Genomic DNA, 16724 nt, shown 5'->3' with positions numbered 1-16724 from the left:
AAGAGCTTGCTTACCTACTGAAAGGACCGCAGTTACGTTAGCATGTTGCTTAACCAATTAGTTCCTCTCCCCCACCTGTTATCATGCCAAGACTTCTGCGATGCTCGAGCTATTACTATATGTGATAGTGTTTCTAGCTTAAGTTAAAATATTTTCCATCTCCATCCATATCCTCCTGCCTCCTTTGAGTTAAAGCATATGAGCTCACTTACCACTTTGGTCAGGGAAAACCATGACGTACACCAAAACCCCAAAACAACAACAACAAAACACAACAGCAAAACCACACCCCCCCCCGCAACCAATCAACCAAAAAGTCCCAATCTGAAAGGCTTCTAGGAATGCTGAAACTGTATGTGATAGGACACTAGTGTACTCTAGGTCCTAGACTTAGATCTGAGCATCACTGTCATACTGTACCATTCATCTGTACACCTGTACTTGGCTTTACATGTACTCATTTCAAATGAGCTTCTGAAAACTAAGACAATTTCATTATTTTTCGTCAGTATTTGAGTTCTCAGGATGGCATATAGCAGAATTCATACATGGTCTTGTTTTTCAAGCTGTAAATCTCTCTGGAACGATCTAGGCTCTGTGGCTTTCACGGGCTGAATGGAACCTTGTTTCTTCTGAGCATTCTTTTGTGTTGGTTTTAGCATCAAGTGCCTCTTACTTTCTAAAAGCTTCTCAAACACAAAAGACAAATTTTGTCTATGGGACATTTCCATATGTCAGAAATCATTGATGAGAAGCCAGAAGATTGGAAAAGTGTGTGTGTACATTTTAAGGGAAGCAAAACCAAAGAAATGAAAGAGAGAAACCCTAGGCGAGCAAGCACATGGAGAAGTCTCTGTGTATTTAAGGGCAACTGCTGTGTCAGGACATGGTATGCATCACTGCTGCCTCTTGACAGGTTCACCATGGAGAGACACAAATTAAATTCTTTCAGTTGCAGTTTTGAAGCTAAAAGTGTTTGACTAGTTCAGCCCCTGAATGATGTTTAAGGAATAAAGGGAAAAAGAGCAGGAAGTTCTAATTGGCAAATTACTTCTTGTTTTTCAGTTTGGCTTCCAAATTGGAAATTACGATAATGAGGAGCTTTGTGGGACTTGCCCTTGAAGAGGGCCAGGCAGCTTTTTGTTCAATTACCATTTAATGTGAAGATATTCAAGGAACATATTGTAGCATTTAAGCCATCACTTTCTATTAAACAAGTATTCTGAGGTAATGATTTTAAAATCTCTCGCTGTGGATGGCTTTTGTGATTTTACGATGTCTGTGTGAAGTGTAGATTGCAAACAAGGGCTAAAAGGATTTTCTTGTTATGCAATATTTAGCAAAGTAAATTCTCAAGATGTAAAAAAAGAATACAGCCCTGTATGCAATAATATGACAACTTTACATTAATACGAATCTCAGAAAAACTGTCAAGGTGAATATATACATTTTATATCTAATTTTCATTATTTTGTATTGCTTTTAAAATTTCTTAACAACAAGTGTTATTCCTGACTGAAAGTCAGATCTTTGAGAAGGATTTGATCCTGGAAACACATATGTAAAAAGTGCCCTTAACTCATGAATTTTATCTTTCAGACCAAGGCCTGAAACTTGAACTGTTTGATGTTTTGTATATTCATAAATATATGGAGAAAAAGTCTGAAAATAAGAAAGAGGAGATGTAAAAACTCAGTCCTCTGATAAGAATATAGTGTGAATTCCTAATTTTTAAAACATACTACTACTAATAGTTTTGTAGATATTTAGGGTGCAAACAAAAAATCAGTTTATGGTACCACAGACATGGGATTGTATTCTGCGATCTGTTGTCATTCTTCCTCTTTTTTGCTTTCTTAGTGCAAATGACTCCTTTCTTTTCTTTGTCTTTGAATGTTCTGTCTTAGCAATGTTGTCTACTTTTTATTCTGTAGAGCAGGCTGCACACAAGCTTGGTAAAATCTACCTGTTTTCAGCTCTTTAGCAAGGAAATGGTGTAAACAAATGGTGCAACAAATCAGTTGTGTAGTTTCATTCAAAATCTAAAGGCAAAAAGTATTCAGTGATGATGCTTTGAATGTTCCACTTAAAAATAATAGTTTTAAGCTATTTAGAGCCATTTCACACATGCACATATTTTTCTTGCCTATGGTTCTGTAATTGACCCTTCCCATTAAGTTGCAAGCTCAGAATAAACAATCCTAACTAGCTGACTTTTCACTTATCAATGCTCACATTAATTAAAATAGCTAAGTAGAACACTGGAAGAGAGTTAATTTGTTCAATATGTTTCCTTCTGAATTGGTTCCTTTCAACCCCAAATTTGGCCTAAAGCAAGTGCACTTAATGCCATTTTTTTAAACCTCTTAAAACAGAGGCATGTGATAGGAACACAGTTCCTGAATGCCAGCAATGCTGCTGGATGCTGTTCTCAGACTGTCTATTATTGTTTCGGTGTGAGTGGATGACCAGTGGATGATTCATAGTCTCACCCTCCTGTCCAGCACAGAGAGCTGTTTGAGAGCAAACCCACAGGCAATTTAATTTGCTTCGTGTTTTTCCTTTGGGTTAAGCTGGTCCAGAAACAAGAAAACCAATTCATTGGAGTGGGGGGAAAGAAGGGAGGGGGAAGAAAAAAAAATAATTAAAAAATCCCCCAGTTTTGTTATGTATGCTGTTTAGTTACATTTAAAGGGTGTGAGCATACAACTGTATATCAATGTATATACAGATCCACATGTACATTAATGTATATATGCATTTACACGGTGCTAATAAAGGAAACATCAGTAGATTATGGTAGTAAATTACTTCATTTTTTGCAATAATAAAGAAAAATATTCTTTGGAATTAGCCTCTTAAAAATATGGTAGTTCATATCAAAGTTTCATAGTAAGGCCAGCAAGGGGGCCTTCTCCTGTATATCACAGGCAATACACTTCACTCAAAGACCACAATGAAAGTATTTTATTCCTTGATAGACTGCATACCATAAGCAGTAAGCAAGAAAGATAAATATTTTGGTAAATATCTGAGCTTTCTGTATTGCCCAGGGTATATTAAATATTTCCCCAGTGGCCCCAGGGAAAGCCTGTGTTCTGTATTGGAGGGGGCAATAAAGAAATAAACACCAAGGCCCTTGCTATTCTAACACAGGGCAAGTCTCTTCATATTTGAACGATCTGGTGATCAGTGTGAACTGATCACACTCCAGTCAGGTGTCTCAAAGGCAGATTCCTATTGCAGTTCTTGAACACTGGGTCCCTTCAGCTCGTATCTGCTTTGAACCTATGGCTAGTCTCTGGTGGTCCATGGGAAGGGCTGCCCAGATACTGTGAAGTGCAGAATAGCATTTGTTCCTGACCTCTCCAACTTCTGGCTGAAGCCCTGAAGCATGAGATTCAGTCAAACCGAGTGCTGCAAAGTGTTACGGGCATTTGGAGGTCAACACAGGCCATCTTACTCTCTCATTTTGGCCCTTGATGGATGAAGATAAGCAGGGGTGTCATAAATCATCAAGTATCAAAGCTGAAAGTGACAGCAGCATCCCTGAAATAAGGCTCTTCACAAATAGGTCCTTTATTTATTTATTTATCCATTTATTTATTTATTTTCAGGAAATATAGGATAAAAATTCCTTAGATAATTTATATTTCTTAGAAATTCCTGGTAGGATCTTACAAAGTGTAAGATGTATGCACTAAAGACAAATAGACCTTACTTTAACATTCATAAGAGACTAGACAGACTGTGTGTGGGTAGTTGACAATTCAATTTGTCTTGACAGTTATCTCCACCAAATCTTAGTGCAATTGTGAGTATAAATGTGCTCTGCTAGGAGAGTGCGGTCATGATTAACGTGGATGACACTATTTAAAAACAGAGTACGAAAGTACTACTCATTTCTTCCGTTGGAGGTGTTATTGGATCAATTTCCTGGGGATATGGCATTTCTAAATGTGGTGTGTTTTGCTGTTTGTTGTTGTTTTGTGTTGTTGTTGTTTTGTGTTGTTTTTTTTTTTTTTAATATATATATTTTTTTAATTGGTATACTGGTTTCCAATTCAATGGAAATCAGCCTACATAGCAAAGGGTAGTGTGTGTTTTTGAGTGATGATCGACATAACTGTTTTAGACGTCTTAGTTGGATGGTGTATGGAACACCATACAATCAATAAATGCATTGAAACATTTTTCCTTTGCTCTTAGTTAACCTTGTGACTTCTGCTAAGGGAAAAATATTTAGCTTATCAAAAAGATGCATCTATAACTTAATTCTAAGTGTCTTTTCTGAAGAAAACCTGGAATGTGCTGGGTGCTGGTTTTGCAGACATGAAAGGAAAAACAAGAGCCAATGACAGCTAATATCTCAGAAAACTAAAAGCATAGAAAAAGATGATTAAACATTGGAGCTTAATACTTTTAAAAGCAATGGTACACTTCTATTTCAAGTGTCACCTTTTTATGACTGGATGCCTGTCAGGAAGATGTGTTATAGTAGAACATCATGCTCAGTGCAGAGGTAGATCATGCAAAGGGAGTTATTCAAAGATGAGTAATATGAAATAACTCCCTAGCTTTAGCACTCTAGAAACACAGTATGCATAAATTATTTTTCTTACTAATCATGTTGCTTATTTTCCATTGTAATTTCCTTTCAACCCAAGACACAACTCTAATTGTGTCTTCACAGTAAAATAGAAAGTAAGAAAGGGTAGAAAACTGAGATTCTTAATCCTCTATTTAGTATTCACTTGTATCACAAGTAACTTTGGTTCTCAGTTTCTGTTCAGAACTAATTCATGAGGAAAATGTAATATTTCATGTCTCTGCTGAAACAAAGGTGAAGCAGATCATTGTCATCCCGACAGATGATTTCATGTCACTTTTGCATAAATCTGAGATCTGAATGCAAAATGCTGTAAGTAAATCATCAACTGTCATTGTGATTCTATATTTGAGAGATTAATAAAAAAGTTAGTACGCTTCATTCATTTATTTATCTTCTGTGACTGCTATAAATGAAGATGGTTAACCATACTATCAGTAATCCTACTACAACTCCAAAAACAGCAACAACACAAAGATTATAAAGTTAAACTGAATTTCACAGGGGCAACGAAGCAATCGCACATAGTCCCACTCAAGAGGCCTTTTAGTAAAGTGAAAGACCTGTCACTTGTAATTTATTGAGTGAGGCACACCGTGATTGCAGAGCCAAGAGGATATTTTTTGATACACCTTTAATGATGCTGTATCACCCTCCATAAAATCCTACTGTCCGAACTGCAATGTGCTATATCACCTTCTGGCAGGCAGAGAAGGTGCAAAAGAAAGGACATAACAGAGCTGTGCATGTTTTGTGGCTCCTGTTCTGAGTAGTGCAAACATAGTCACAAGCTGGTAAAAGCTCAGTGAGGACAGCCGGGGAACGAAAATCATATGTTAAAGGGAATATAGTCAAACAATTCCTTCCTTAGGGTGAATGAAGTCAGAGGGGAAAACATATGCTATGAACTTTGCTGTAGCAAGAATTGTGCTTCAGACAGCTTCAAAACTACTGTCCATTCAAATCTCAGTCCTTACTCTTCTCTCTCTCTTTTTTTTTTTTTTTTTAATAAGTAATACACATCTGAAAGTAGAATAACAGGCATTTAAGTGATTTTAGACCAACTTTCAACTATTTCTGTGAAGTTAATGCTAAATCTTACTTAAAATTATGATGAAACTTCTGTCTCATTTGTTGTTTTATAAGGGTGATGCTCCCTTGTAGGGTACAAGGAGTGTCTCTGGCATATATGGGGACGTTAATTAAAACTACCATTTTGAGTTGCCTAATTTGTCTCATCTCTAGAGGTTACTGTTCCCACCATAGGATCAGCAGGAGGGGAGTGTGCAAGTCTACCACTACTCAATTGTGTGCATTAAACTGCTGATGCAAATGGCTTTGTGCAATGATTGTGCCCACATCATTACTTCATGTTGAGTTGTTTTTACTTTTTTAATTTTTGTACACATTATTTTTATTTTGTTATGCATATTACATCATAATATAATTATATTCCATTGTTATTATTTTTTTTTTAGTTATTTAATTATTATATTTTATTGCCTTCCTTTTTTCAGTTTACTGTGTCACTGAGACTAAATTCCTTTTTGCCATACCTCTTCATTGAGTTCTACATCTTGTGATAACACCTGAATACATTATGGAAAAATCAGTTTTCTTGGCAATGAAGTGGCTAATGTTTAGTCTGTCTTCCTACCTATGGTTGTCACACTCTGGGTATATAAACGTTGTATGGAAAGATACACTAACCACACTCCAGCTAAATCAAAACCAGGAATAAAGTATAAAAAATACTCAGGTTTTCCATCATAAGCCCTAAAAAGATTCTGTGGCTTGGACAGATAGCTTGGTAGATAAAAGGAGGAAAAAGGAATATTTTCATCTTGTAAAACAGGAAAATCCCATTGAACCACCTCCTCTATACCTTCTTGGGAGGTTATTATATGTCTGTGGAAAAGAGGAGGAGCCCAACAGACCGAACTTCTGTAAGAACCACAAATCATATTGAGAAAATACTGTCATTGGCTTTTCCATATTTCCCAGAGACATGGCAACTGCAACAGTCATGAAGGTGAAGCAGAGCTATACTCTTAAGAGAGGCAGGAGCCAAGAACAAAACAAAACCCCCAAACCAACAAGGTATAGCCCACACAAGGCTTTAATTACAGACACATTCCCCCTGTGTAGAGAAAAAAATGTCACAGATGTAGAATACCTCCCTGTGCTTTTACTGTGTAAGGTCTCATCAGCTTCTGCAGACCCCTGTGTCACCAACATTGCCTAGTGCTTCATGAACACCAAATTGCTCCTGCTCATTGAATTTTTCTTGTGAACTGTAGTTAGCTTAGGGGTAAAAAACATACAATATTTTAGTTCTTTGTTCTCAGTCCTGATTGTCCCAGCGCAATTCTGTATTGTATGTATCTATAAACATAAAGACACAATAAAATGTTAGTCCTCTTATGCTTTCCTACTATCTTTTAAACTTTCTTACTGTTAAATAGATATACCTTGCATCATAGTTATTCCTTGGATTGAATTGTTGTATCCTTGAAGAACACAGCATTTTAATTCCATTATTTTGTTGCCTCTTAAGACTGCCAGCTGATTCCCTTCCTCAGTTTCAGGATTTACAGTGACCTCTCGACACCACTCACTTTTAACTTTTCAGTCACAACTTAATGCTCTCTTGATTTTTCGTTGGTTTGCAATTGGGAGAAAGAAAAGGAAATGCTGAATGCTGTACAGAGATATGAAAAATACATTTTACCAGACTCAAGAATATTAGTTCTATGCAGTAAAATCTCATCATGACTTTTATAGTATCCTGCAGAAAGAATTAAAACACATGTATTCTAAGGAGCCAAACAGGGCCAAGTAGGACCTCATGTTTTAGAACATGTTTACAGCATTTCTTCAGAATCTGCAGTGTATTTTTAGCATAAGAATCAGATCAAAAGCAATTCCATTGGCTTTTGCTTTTTAATGCATTGTGCTATTTATTGCCTCAGATATCCCCTTTGGCAGGTGTCCTGAGTAGAGGATGAGAGTTCAATGGAAGATAGAGCTATTTTGTCAAAGCAGATCTTAGTGATACAGAGGAGTTCAAGAACGAAATAGTTTTTTCTTGCTGCTACTGTCACGAAGGCACTCAGAGAAACTGCAATAATCAGCATCCTGCGATGTTGCACTGCTTTGTGTTACCTTGTGATCATTATGTTACATTAATATTGCCTAGAGAAAGGAAAGGTGCTACAGCCTTTAAATGTTAGAGATCTTGCTGTTCACATTTTATCTCTGTTACATTTTTCTGTAGACAGGGGAGTTTCATAGTGAGCAAAGTTTCTTGTAAAAATATTTCAAGTCTGGAAGCAAAAATCTTCATTTTGTTGAGGGTTTTTTAATGTGTGTGTGTGTGTGCATGTACAGGGAGGTTTGCATACCTACATCTGTGTGTCAGTGCTTCAAAGTGGAATTGATTTTAGAGAGAATATAAATAAGATAATGTAGTTGCCTTCTTTGACAGCTCGTTACTGGTGTGTAATTGCCCGGTAGCTTGTGCTGATCGATTCGCAGCCAGAAGTGAAAATGCCACCATAATGTGAAGGCTGTGTAAATCCTTAGGTGATAAGGACAGTTCTTTTCTTCTGACAACAGCCCATATAATTTCATCTCCTAAATATCTATTGAGACAATGCTTTATGACTAAACGTAGCATAAAATACCCCATCTGTCTTACCCTTTCATGGGTCATCATGGTGGCTAATTCATCTCACTTAAATATTTATAACTTCACCTTGTTCCCCGCTTTTGGATTTAGCCATGCATTTCTCTGCTAGAGTAAATGTCTGTTTAATCTGAGGAGTCTGTTCATGTGTAGCTACTTATAAACCATAATCAGGTCACATCTTAACCTTCTCTTTGATAAAATAAATAGGTTAAGTGCTTAAGCCTTTCACTCTAAGGCAGATTTCCAAGCCATGAAAAATACTATTTAGCTGTTCTCTGAACTGTTTCCAACTTGTCAGATTTACATTTTAAAACTGATACTAGTACTGACCACTTAATTTCAGTAATGATCTAACTAATGTTAGATGAAGTACAAGCACTATCTCACTATATGTATAAGCTAGAATTGCTTCAGGTGCAGCATCTGTAGATGCTCCTTTGCATGGTTAGTAACCACAGCCATATTTGAACTCACAGCTGTCAATGGTAAGGTTCTCCTGTCGTAACACAGGCCCTTGTGCTTTGTTCTTGAAGACGTGACTCTACACTAGGCAGTGGTCCAGATTTTTCTCAGGAAAAATTTGTCCGTATGCAGTTGTTTCTTCAATCAATTTTTACTCAGTAACTGAGAGCTAAAAGCATGTCATAACAGTTGAGGTACTCTCCCTGCTGAGCAATACCAACAAAGCTGTTCAGTTACCTCCAGAGTGCTGGAAAGAAGGTGAGTTCTGTAGGTGATTTAAGCAAGTAGGGTGCAAGAGGAAACCTGTTAATGGTCAGGCTTGCAAGATAGCTGAAGCCTTTGTTATATTTAAACCAGGCTGAAATAGAAGGCTAATTCCCACAATAATAAGTTCTCCTTCCTAACTGGAAGGGCTTTGTAGATGTTAAGTAGCAATTCTGCATGAAGTTCAGCAAAAGAAGTTTCCAGATGCGTGCTATTCAGAAGCTTTAGGATTGACCTGATTCTGCATGCACTGTGTTTGTGCTCAGCTTTAAAGAAGGCTCTTGTAGTCCAATGGCAAAAACAGTCCAGCAGCTTCGATATGGAGCTCCATGAATGATAATTTACTCTGCTGAGAAGTGCAGAGCTCTGTGCCAACAGGGCTATATTGAGCCTTACACCTGCTATGGGTTTACTTAGAGCTAGCTCCTGTATCTCTACCATTTACGTTACACCCTCAGGTTCTTTTGAAGATTTGTACTGTAACTTGAGAATACGAAGTTTCTCCTGGCATTTATGCAGTGTTAAGTCCTGTAAAATCTATTTTAAAATGTTCGATTATTATTAAAACTAATCTATTTGAAGACTTAATATTGATGCAGGGTGAGCAAATACGCATCTATACACATGCAAACATTTACATGTGCAAATACACACGTGCACACAGAGCATACTACTGCAGAACACACTACTTTTTATAGCCAGTAGCGTGCTAGGCTTCACAGAGCCATTATAATACTAGTAGGTCCCAAAGGCAGCCTTCTGTGGGACTGTTATTCTCATAGCACTGTGATTATACAGTATTTGATATTCTCAGTGTGGGCAGAGGTGGTAATGACATTGTGTTTAGTCAGCTGTCTATTAAATGCTATGTATCAGCATACCTTATTGTTTGAAGATTTACATTCTTGCTGGTAATAACATGCATAGGCCTGACTTTAAAAGGAGATACATGTAAGCAAAGCATATACACATACCAAAAGTGGAACATGTATGTGAAATATTTGTGTACTTTTAATTTGTTGGAGCGGAGAGAAAGTTTAACAAATACAATAGATTCATATTATTAGGTGCCAATAGTGTCCAACAAGAAGCTGTTGGAATGTGAAACTGAAAAAGATAAAGCTAAATTTATTGACTTGTTCAAATTTGATCATTATGTAGGATTAGGGTATGGGACTCTGTCTCCCTGCTCATAGGGCCAAGACCAGAGCCATCAGAATTTGTCTTGTCATCCTTATTGAAGGATTTATTTGTGCTGTAATGAAATTTCCCTGGTTTTCCCTGAACAACTGGAGCAAAGTTTATGTTTTCGGTTATGCAGCTAGTGGCAGGGAAACAACTGCATCAAGAGCATCAACAAATTTTGGATAAAGATGCTGTGGCCTATGCATCACCTTGCATGGAAGCCATGACTTTTGTTTATTTGTTTTTATATTATTTGTGAGTGTAACAGTGATTCTCTGAACTGTAAGATGACTGCCTTGTCTTGTGTCTCTTTACTGAAAATTTTAATCCTCTCTCAGGGAATCAAGTAAGATTGAGGATGGAGCCAGGCTCTTCTCAGTGACAACCAATGATAAGAAAAGGGGCAATGGGTATAAACTGGAACACAGGAGGTTCCACTTAAATAAGAGAAGAAACTTCTCAGTGAGGGTAACAGACACTGGAACAGGCTGCCCAGGGGGTTGTGGAGTCTCCTTCTCTGCAGACATTCAAAACCACCTGGACACCTTCCTGTGTAACCTCATCTGGGTGTTGCTGCTCTGGTGGGGGGATTGGACTGGATGAGCTTTTGAGGTCCCTTCCAATCCCTCACATTCTGTGATTCTGTGAGATGTGGCTAAAGTGAAACATTGACATTTTGATGAAGCAGAACTGTTTTCTGTATTGATTATCTGAAAGCATAAAATTTTACTAGTATACACCATTTAACCCTAAAAACAGTTGAAGTGGCTGTGCATTGGGTTCTGGGCTTTCCTTCCCTTGGAGTCAACTGTGGAAACAGGGATACTACAGGTGCTGTGAATGGCCTATTATGGAGAGGTGGAGGTGCCCAGGTGCTGCTGGGGATGTCAGAGGACCAGCTTTAAGCAGTATTGTGCATTCCTGCACCTGGGACCAGGCTGTGACCTTCCTCCCAGCTTTAGAAAATGGGGGATGACTGCTTTTAGAAACATGTTTTGGACCAGATCAGACTACACGTGGATAGAGAAGGGCTAGATGAATCTGAAAGTAATATTTCTTAGAGTCTTTTTTTTTTTTTTTTTTAAAGAGTATGTGTATGTGCTTTGTATGAGTTTTTGGCGCTATAATAATTTCAGGTTTAATGTTGCTAGATTAGGAAGGATTTGGATTTAAAAACTACATGCCTTGCATCTGGAGGGGTCGATCTGTCTCAGCAGGAGAGCATGACTGTTCCTCTTTATTATGATGTTAGCTCCTGTTATTTGAGGCTTGTTCCCTTGGAGTGATACTCATGAGGGGAGAAATACTGGGGAGTTCAGAGATGTAACTAGTGGGTGAAGCTGTTGGTTTGGCTTTATTTGCACTTTCATTTGAGTTTTGTCTGATGAACTGAGTCAAGAAGTTTTGGCATCTTGCATTTCTGAGGTGCACTGGCTCAGTCTTTTTGGAGTAAAAGACTAAGTTGGCCAAAGGCTGTCTGTCCCCATCCCCCAATACTACCTTTCAAACATGGCTAAATTTGCAGGAAAATAAAAAAAATAATATACTTCTACTTGGCAAACTAAGTTAATAGTGCAATGAAACTACATATAGTCAATTAACAGCTTCTAATATATATCTGAGTAAAATATGCTTTCAAAATAATTTAAAAAGTCCTGAAAACTGCCTTTTTCCCAAAATTATTTAATTTTATGTGGCGGCATAGATATATGTTCCGTAAAACATACTGGGTATGAACCCTTTTTTCTGATCCTCAGCATTTCTTCTGACAAAGGTTTCTCTTATAGTGTTACATCCTGAAGGGCTGTGCTCCTTTCCACTGAGGATAAGATTCGTGTTAAATAGATTATTAAGTTTACAGGAATAGATTTTTATCGGTGTGTTCATTAGTCATGCAGACACATCAAAGTCTTTCCCCTAATGGATAGCTGTCTGGTTTCTCTTCCTTCTCACCACCTAGGAGTAAGAAGGGAAAACTTAAATTTACAAACCCCTTGGATCTTTTCCCTTATGGAAAAGAAGAAGTATTTCCATCAACAACTGTACTTAAGCTCTTCTTGGAAAATATGGTCATCTTGCTCTCAACAGGATACCTTTTGCTTACTTTATCCTAAATAGAGTCTAAACTGTAATCATTGCATTATTTGTTCCGAGCAGTAGTAGTGGAGAGAATAATATGACTGATTTACACAAGAATTTCTTACTCTTTTTCAATAGTTCTGGTGGTTGCCACTTGAATTGTAAGCTTTTTAGGGGTCCTTTATGAATCACCTGAATCTGTGGACTTGCACTAATTCTTGAAAACTATTGCTATTCCACAGAAAATTTTCTTCCTCTGCTCAATGGTAAACAAGTAGATATGGAACACTTGAAAAATGCCCTGTTGTGCAAATATAAATGGTAAATGATAACTTCTCACATAAATATAATTTCTAGAAGAAAAGGGACATCTTGAAAGGGAAAACAAGGGAAGTATAAAAATAATTCACTAACTCTGCTAGCTTTTTGGGAAGATGGCTGGGTTAATAGAGGTTTTTCTGCTAGGTAATTTTCCCCTTTTTGCAGTCATGCCTGTCATATTGATAGATTTTTACTCTTGGATAAAAAAATAGGGCTTTTTTTTTTTTTTGTTCTTTTTTTAATGTGGAACCCAAGGCTGATGTCCTTGACTATTACATGCCAAAATAGTAGTAGTAGTAGTTTAAGTGTTAATGCTTACTATAAAAGTTTGGTACTTCAGCAATATGGACAAGAAATAGTGAACCATCTCTTTTCCTTTGTGCTTTTATATGTTACTGCCAAGTTTTAACGCAACACACTGTTCCTGAATATTGTTTTCATTGTTATTTTTAAATAGCAGGATTTGTTGAGCCAAATAGTTGTAGTAACACTGAGTAAGAATATTTGGAAAATTGTATCCAGATTTTAATTGGCAATTGACACAAGGCAAAGTCTGCATGCTTCAGTATGAAAGTCGTTCTCATGTTCTTAATGAATATAAAATACTTTGCGTCACTCAAGAGACATCAGAGGACATAGTGTACAATCAAATGGGTCTTACTCCAGAACTCTGTAGAATTATTTAGGGCTTTGCTATATGCCATCTCCAAGAAATCAGGGAATTAGGTGGTGTACTGCCATGGATTAATTCCTTATCTAAGCCACTAATACTGTTCCGCTGTTGTCACCAAAGGGTGACAAGGCACTGGACCTGTTGTAGAGAGGTGCAGTTGAGGCTTTCTGTCATGCCTACTTAATGGCATTGGATGTTCATATAGAGAAATGGATCCATTGTGCTACCATGGTCTGACTGGCTGTACCTACTGGCCTGCAGGGCATGTAGGGCCACATCATGCTCACTTACTTGCTTCTCATGCTGCAAATGGTCAAGTCAGAACCATTATGTGGCACCTTGATTTACAGATGTGGGCTTGCCTCGTCCCTTTCCCCTTCTCCCCTGTTGTTTCTTCTGGTGTAACTTTGATTGTTCTTAGGTAAGTTTAACACTGAAGCTGAAGAGTGAAGTACCAATAATATTATTTGGTATTACACCAATTGAAAGTTAGAATTGAAAGTTAGGTTTTCATACTCTCTGCTGTCTGTAGGAGTACAGTGGGAAGGGTGACAAACAAGATCTTCCCAGGCACACAGTAGTGTTTGTGAGAGAGAGGTACTTTTATGATATAGTGAAATTTGAGAAATGCTGACAAATCGTTGCTTTCTGAAAGACAGATGAAGTGCCAGTTCATAAACTGACAGCAATGGATTGTTAATCATCCATTGGGTTGTTAATCAGAAGATCAGCAGTTAGATGAACTCTTTAAGAGCAGAATTTGAATTTGTCAATATCTGGGGCTACACAGTGAGGCTTAATATAAATTTTATTTTGAGTACAATGTGCTAGAGCCAAATGCTCCTGAAGTTTTCATAATCACTATAAAAATCTGTTTTACTGCAGTGCTTCAATGAAACATGGAAATCTATGTAAACTGTGAGTATCCTTCCAAGGGTGGAATATGGTCCTAAGACTACATATGCATTTGGTTTAGATATCACAAACTATTTGAGTTTCTAATTACACTGAGTGTAATCAGACCCTCTTGATCTGTGTGCATGTGGACATATAGTTTACATTTACTGGTGAAGTGGTTATACTCTCCTTGTTGCAGGTATTTGGTAGCTGGTATGTTAATGGAAGCCTTTGTATAAATCGAGTGGAAAATGTGAGTCATAGTTTCCTTTCTTTCTGTCTACATACCCTGTACAATACCAAGGAAGACATATTGATATTTAATACAGATTGCTCTTTAGAACAGAGATACCTTAGCATAGAGCTTCTTCCTATCCTTGCTGCAGTGTAAATTATTTTATCAGATTATCAGAGGGAGGATGGAACAAGTAAATTAGTAATGAAACAGTTAAGTGATGATTTCGGAAGTATGTTATTCTCTCACCATATTTGCATAATGCAGGAAATTATATTCCCCATTCTAGAACACTATACCTAATGACACTTGTTGGAGCTCTAATTTTGCTTATGAAAGGGTGAAGAAAAGCTTTTCACCCTTCAGGATTGTAAATTTCTGTATTTAGTTTCAGCTTACTTTTATTCCGTGCCTGGTGATCTTGTAGCTGTCAAGGTATGTTTCAGGCACATACAGATACTAGTATTTTTATCTGGTGACCTAGAGACTCTTCCTTCTTTGTCAATGGTGACCATTTTTTACATCACCCGTCCACCTGTGCATCATATGGATTCTTATCCTACTTGACCATCTCCTCAAAAATCATCTTCATCATTCTGATGCTCTGTCAGGGGAAAGACGAGATTCACACACTGGGTTTTTCTTATGCTCACTTGTCTGTTATAATTTTGTGCTAGATTTCTTCATTTTTTGACCTGTAAGAAGCAGCAATTATCATTCATAGTTCGGAGTCAACTGAGAAGTGCTAATACACACAAATCAAAATAATTAAAATACTGTGGTGCCCAATGAATATATACAAGAGCAAAGAATAACTATCCCTGTTAAAAAAATTACTCAAATTACTCTTGCTAGGACTAAAGTAGGTGGTTCTTCCAGCTCTGTTCATCAGTATGTAATCTGCATGGAAAAGCATATGCAGGAGTCGAGAAGAGCCTGAAGACAACTGTCGCTCAGACTCCTTGTCTTTGATACACAACTTCTGACAAAACTAATCAGTCAAAAATACTGCTTTGTATGGTAATGAAAAATGTTTTACAATGCATAGATCCATGAGAGGCTTTTTAAGATATCCTTAGGTTGTTACCTAAAGAGGAAATCGTCATAGCCATTATAAGATGCATATTTTATTTTTCCTGAGGAAAGTGTAACCTGAGGTACCACAAATACGGGTACTTAGACAGTCTCATCTATCCGTGTGGGTTTTCACATAGAAGAGTGTTAAAGATAGAGCCAAAGCCAAAGTAATAATTTCCACTACAAACTTTCCAGGAACGAAGATGTTTCCTATGTTTCCATGTTTTCATTCCATATTTTAATTTAGAAAATTAACATGTATCAAGTTATAAAAGAATGTGACTGACACATCAATACTTTCATATTTCTGTGTGAGTCAGTCAGTTGGTTTAAGGCCAGTATCTACTGGACAAAGATCTCTGTGATAGAGTCTGCTGTCATAAACAGAATTTTTTTTGTTATGTCAAAAGAAAGGCCTTTGCAAAAAATATGAAGGACTTGTTATCTTTCTACTTTCTGTGCTGTGCTGGTTGCTGGGATAAGCGCAGCTTTCAGGGCTTTCAAATGTAATTGGCTTTCTCATGAACACTAAGGTTGTTCTATTAATAGTCCATCTTGAAACATGGTTACTGAAGGGGAAAAAATAACCTAAACCAAAAAAGGTCATACAGGTGCATACAGAACGTGGATGTAATAAATACATAAAGTAAATGCAAGGTGTAATTTGGTTTTTTTTTGATGATAAAGCTTGTGTATGTATAATTGAAAAAAAATAATTGTAGCTGTAACTGTTACACCTGTAAATGCTTTATAGACTTCAATAGTTTAAAACCAGATTATAGGCGCTTAATTCCTGGTGTTGAGTAGGAAATCACTCAGCTGAGTGATTTCACTGGAAGTCCTTTTGAGACGTAGAGATTTGGAAACAGACTTGTGAAAATAGTAACAGACATAAAATAAATCATCGTCTTCATTGTCTAATTTTGATGGTTTCCAAAAGAGTTCATTTAACATCAGAACACATTTTTTTAAAAAAGTGGGTTTGGAGATTTGGTATTTGTTGTATGGCTAAAGAATTAAATGGAAAACTAGACAGATAATGTTTAGAGGTTGAGTGATTTTTTTTTTTTTTTTTTTTGACAACAGAAAAGGACATTTTAATAATTACCTACGTTTTATAATATAAAGTAGAAAACCTTCATATCACCAAAGAGCATACCAAAGAGTATAAAAATCGTGATCACTGAAACTGCAGTGCTGTAGCTCTGTATAGTATCAAAGAGAATCTGTT

General features: G+C 37.0%; 1 protein-coding gene across 1 annotated transcript in view; it reads left to right on the top strand.

Moving 5' to 3' along the window:
* Positions 1-16724, top strand: part of COL25A1 (collagen type XXV alpha 1 chain) — a gene marked incomplete at both ends in the record, with an annotated part of 301585 nt that overhangs the window by 95725 nt on the left and 189136 nt on the right. The gene's annotated exons all lie outside the window — the stretch shown is intronic.

The sequence above is a fragment of the Streptopelia decaocto genome, assembly GCF_964273445.1.
Source record: "Streptopelia decaocto genome assembly, chromosome: 4".
NCBI classification, from domain to species: Eukaryota; Metazoa; Chordata; class Aves; order Columbiformes; family Columbidae; genus Streptopelia; species Streptopelia decaocto.
This window is presented reverse-complemented; position numbering and strand designations above follow the sequence as displayed.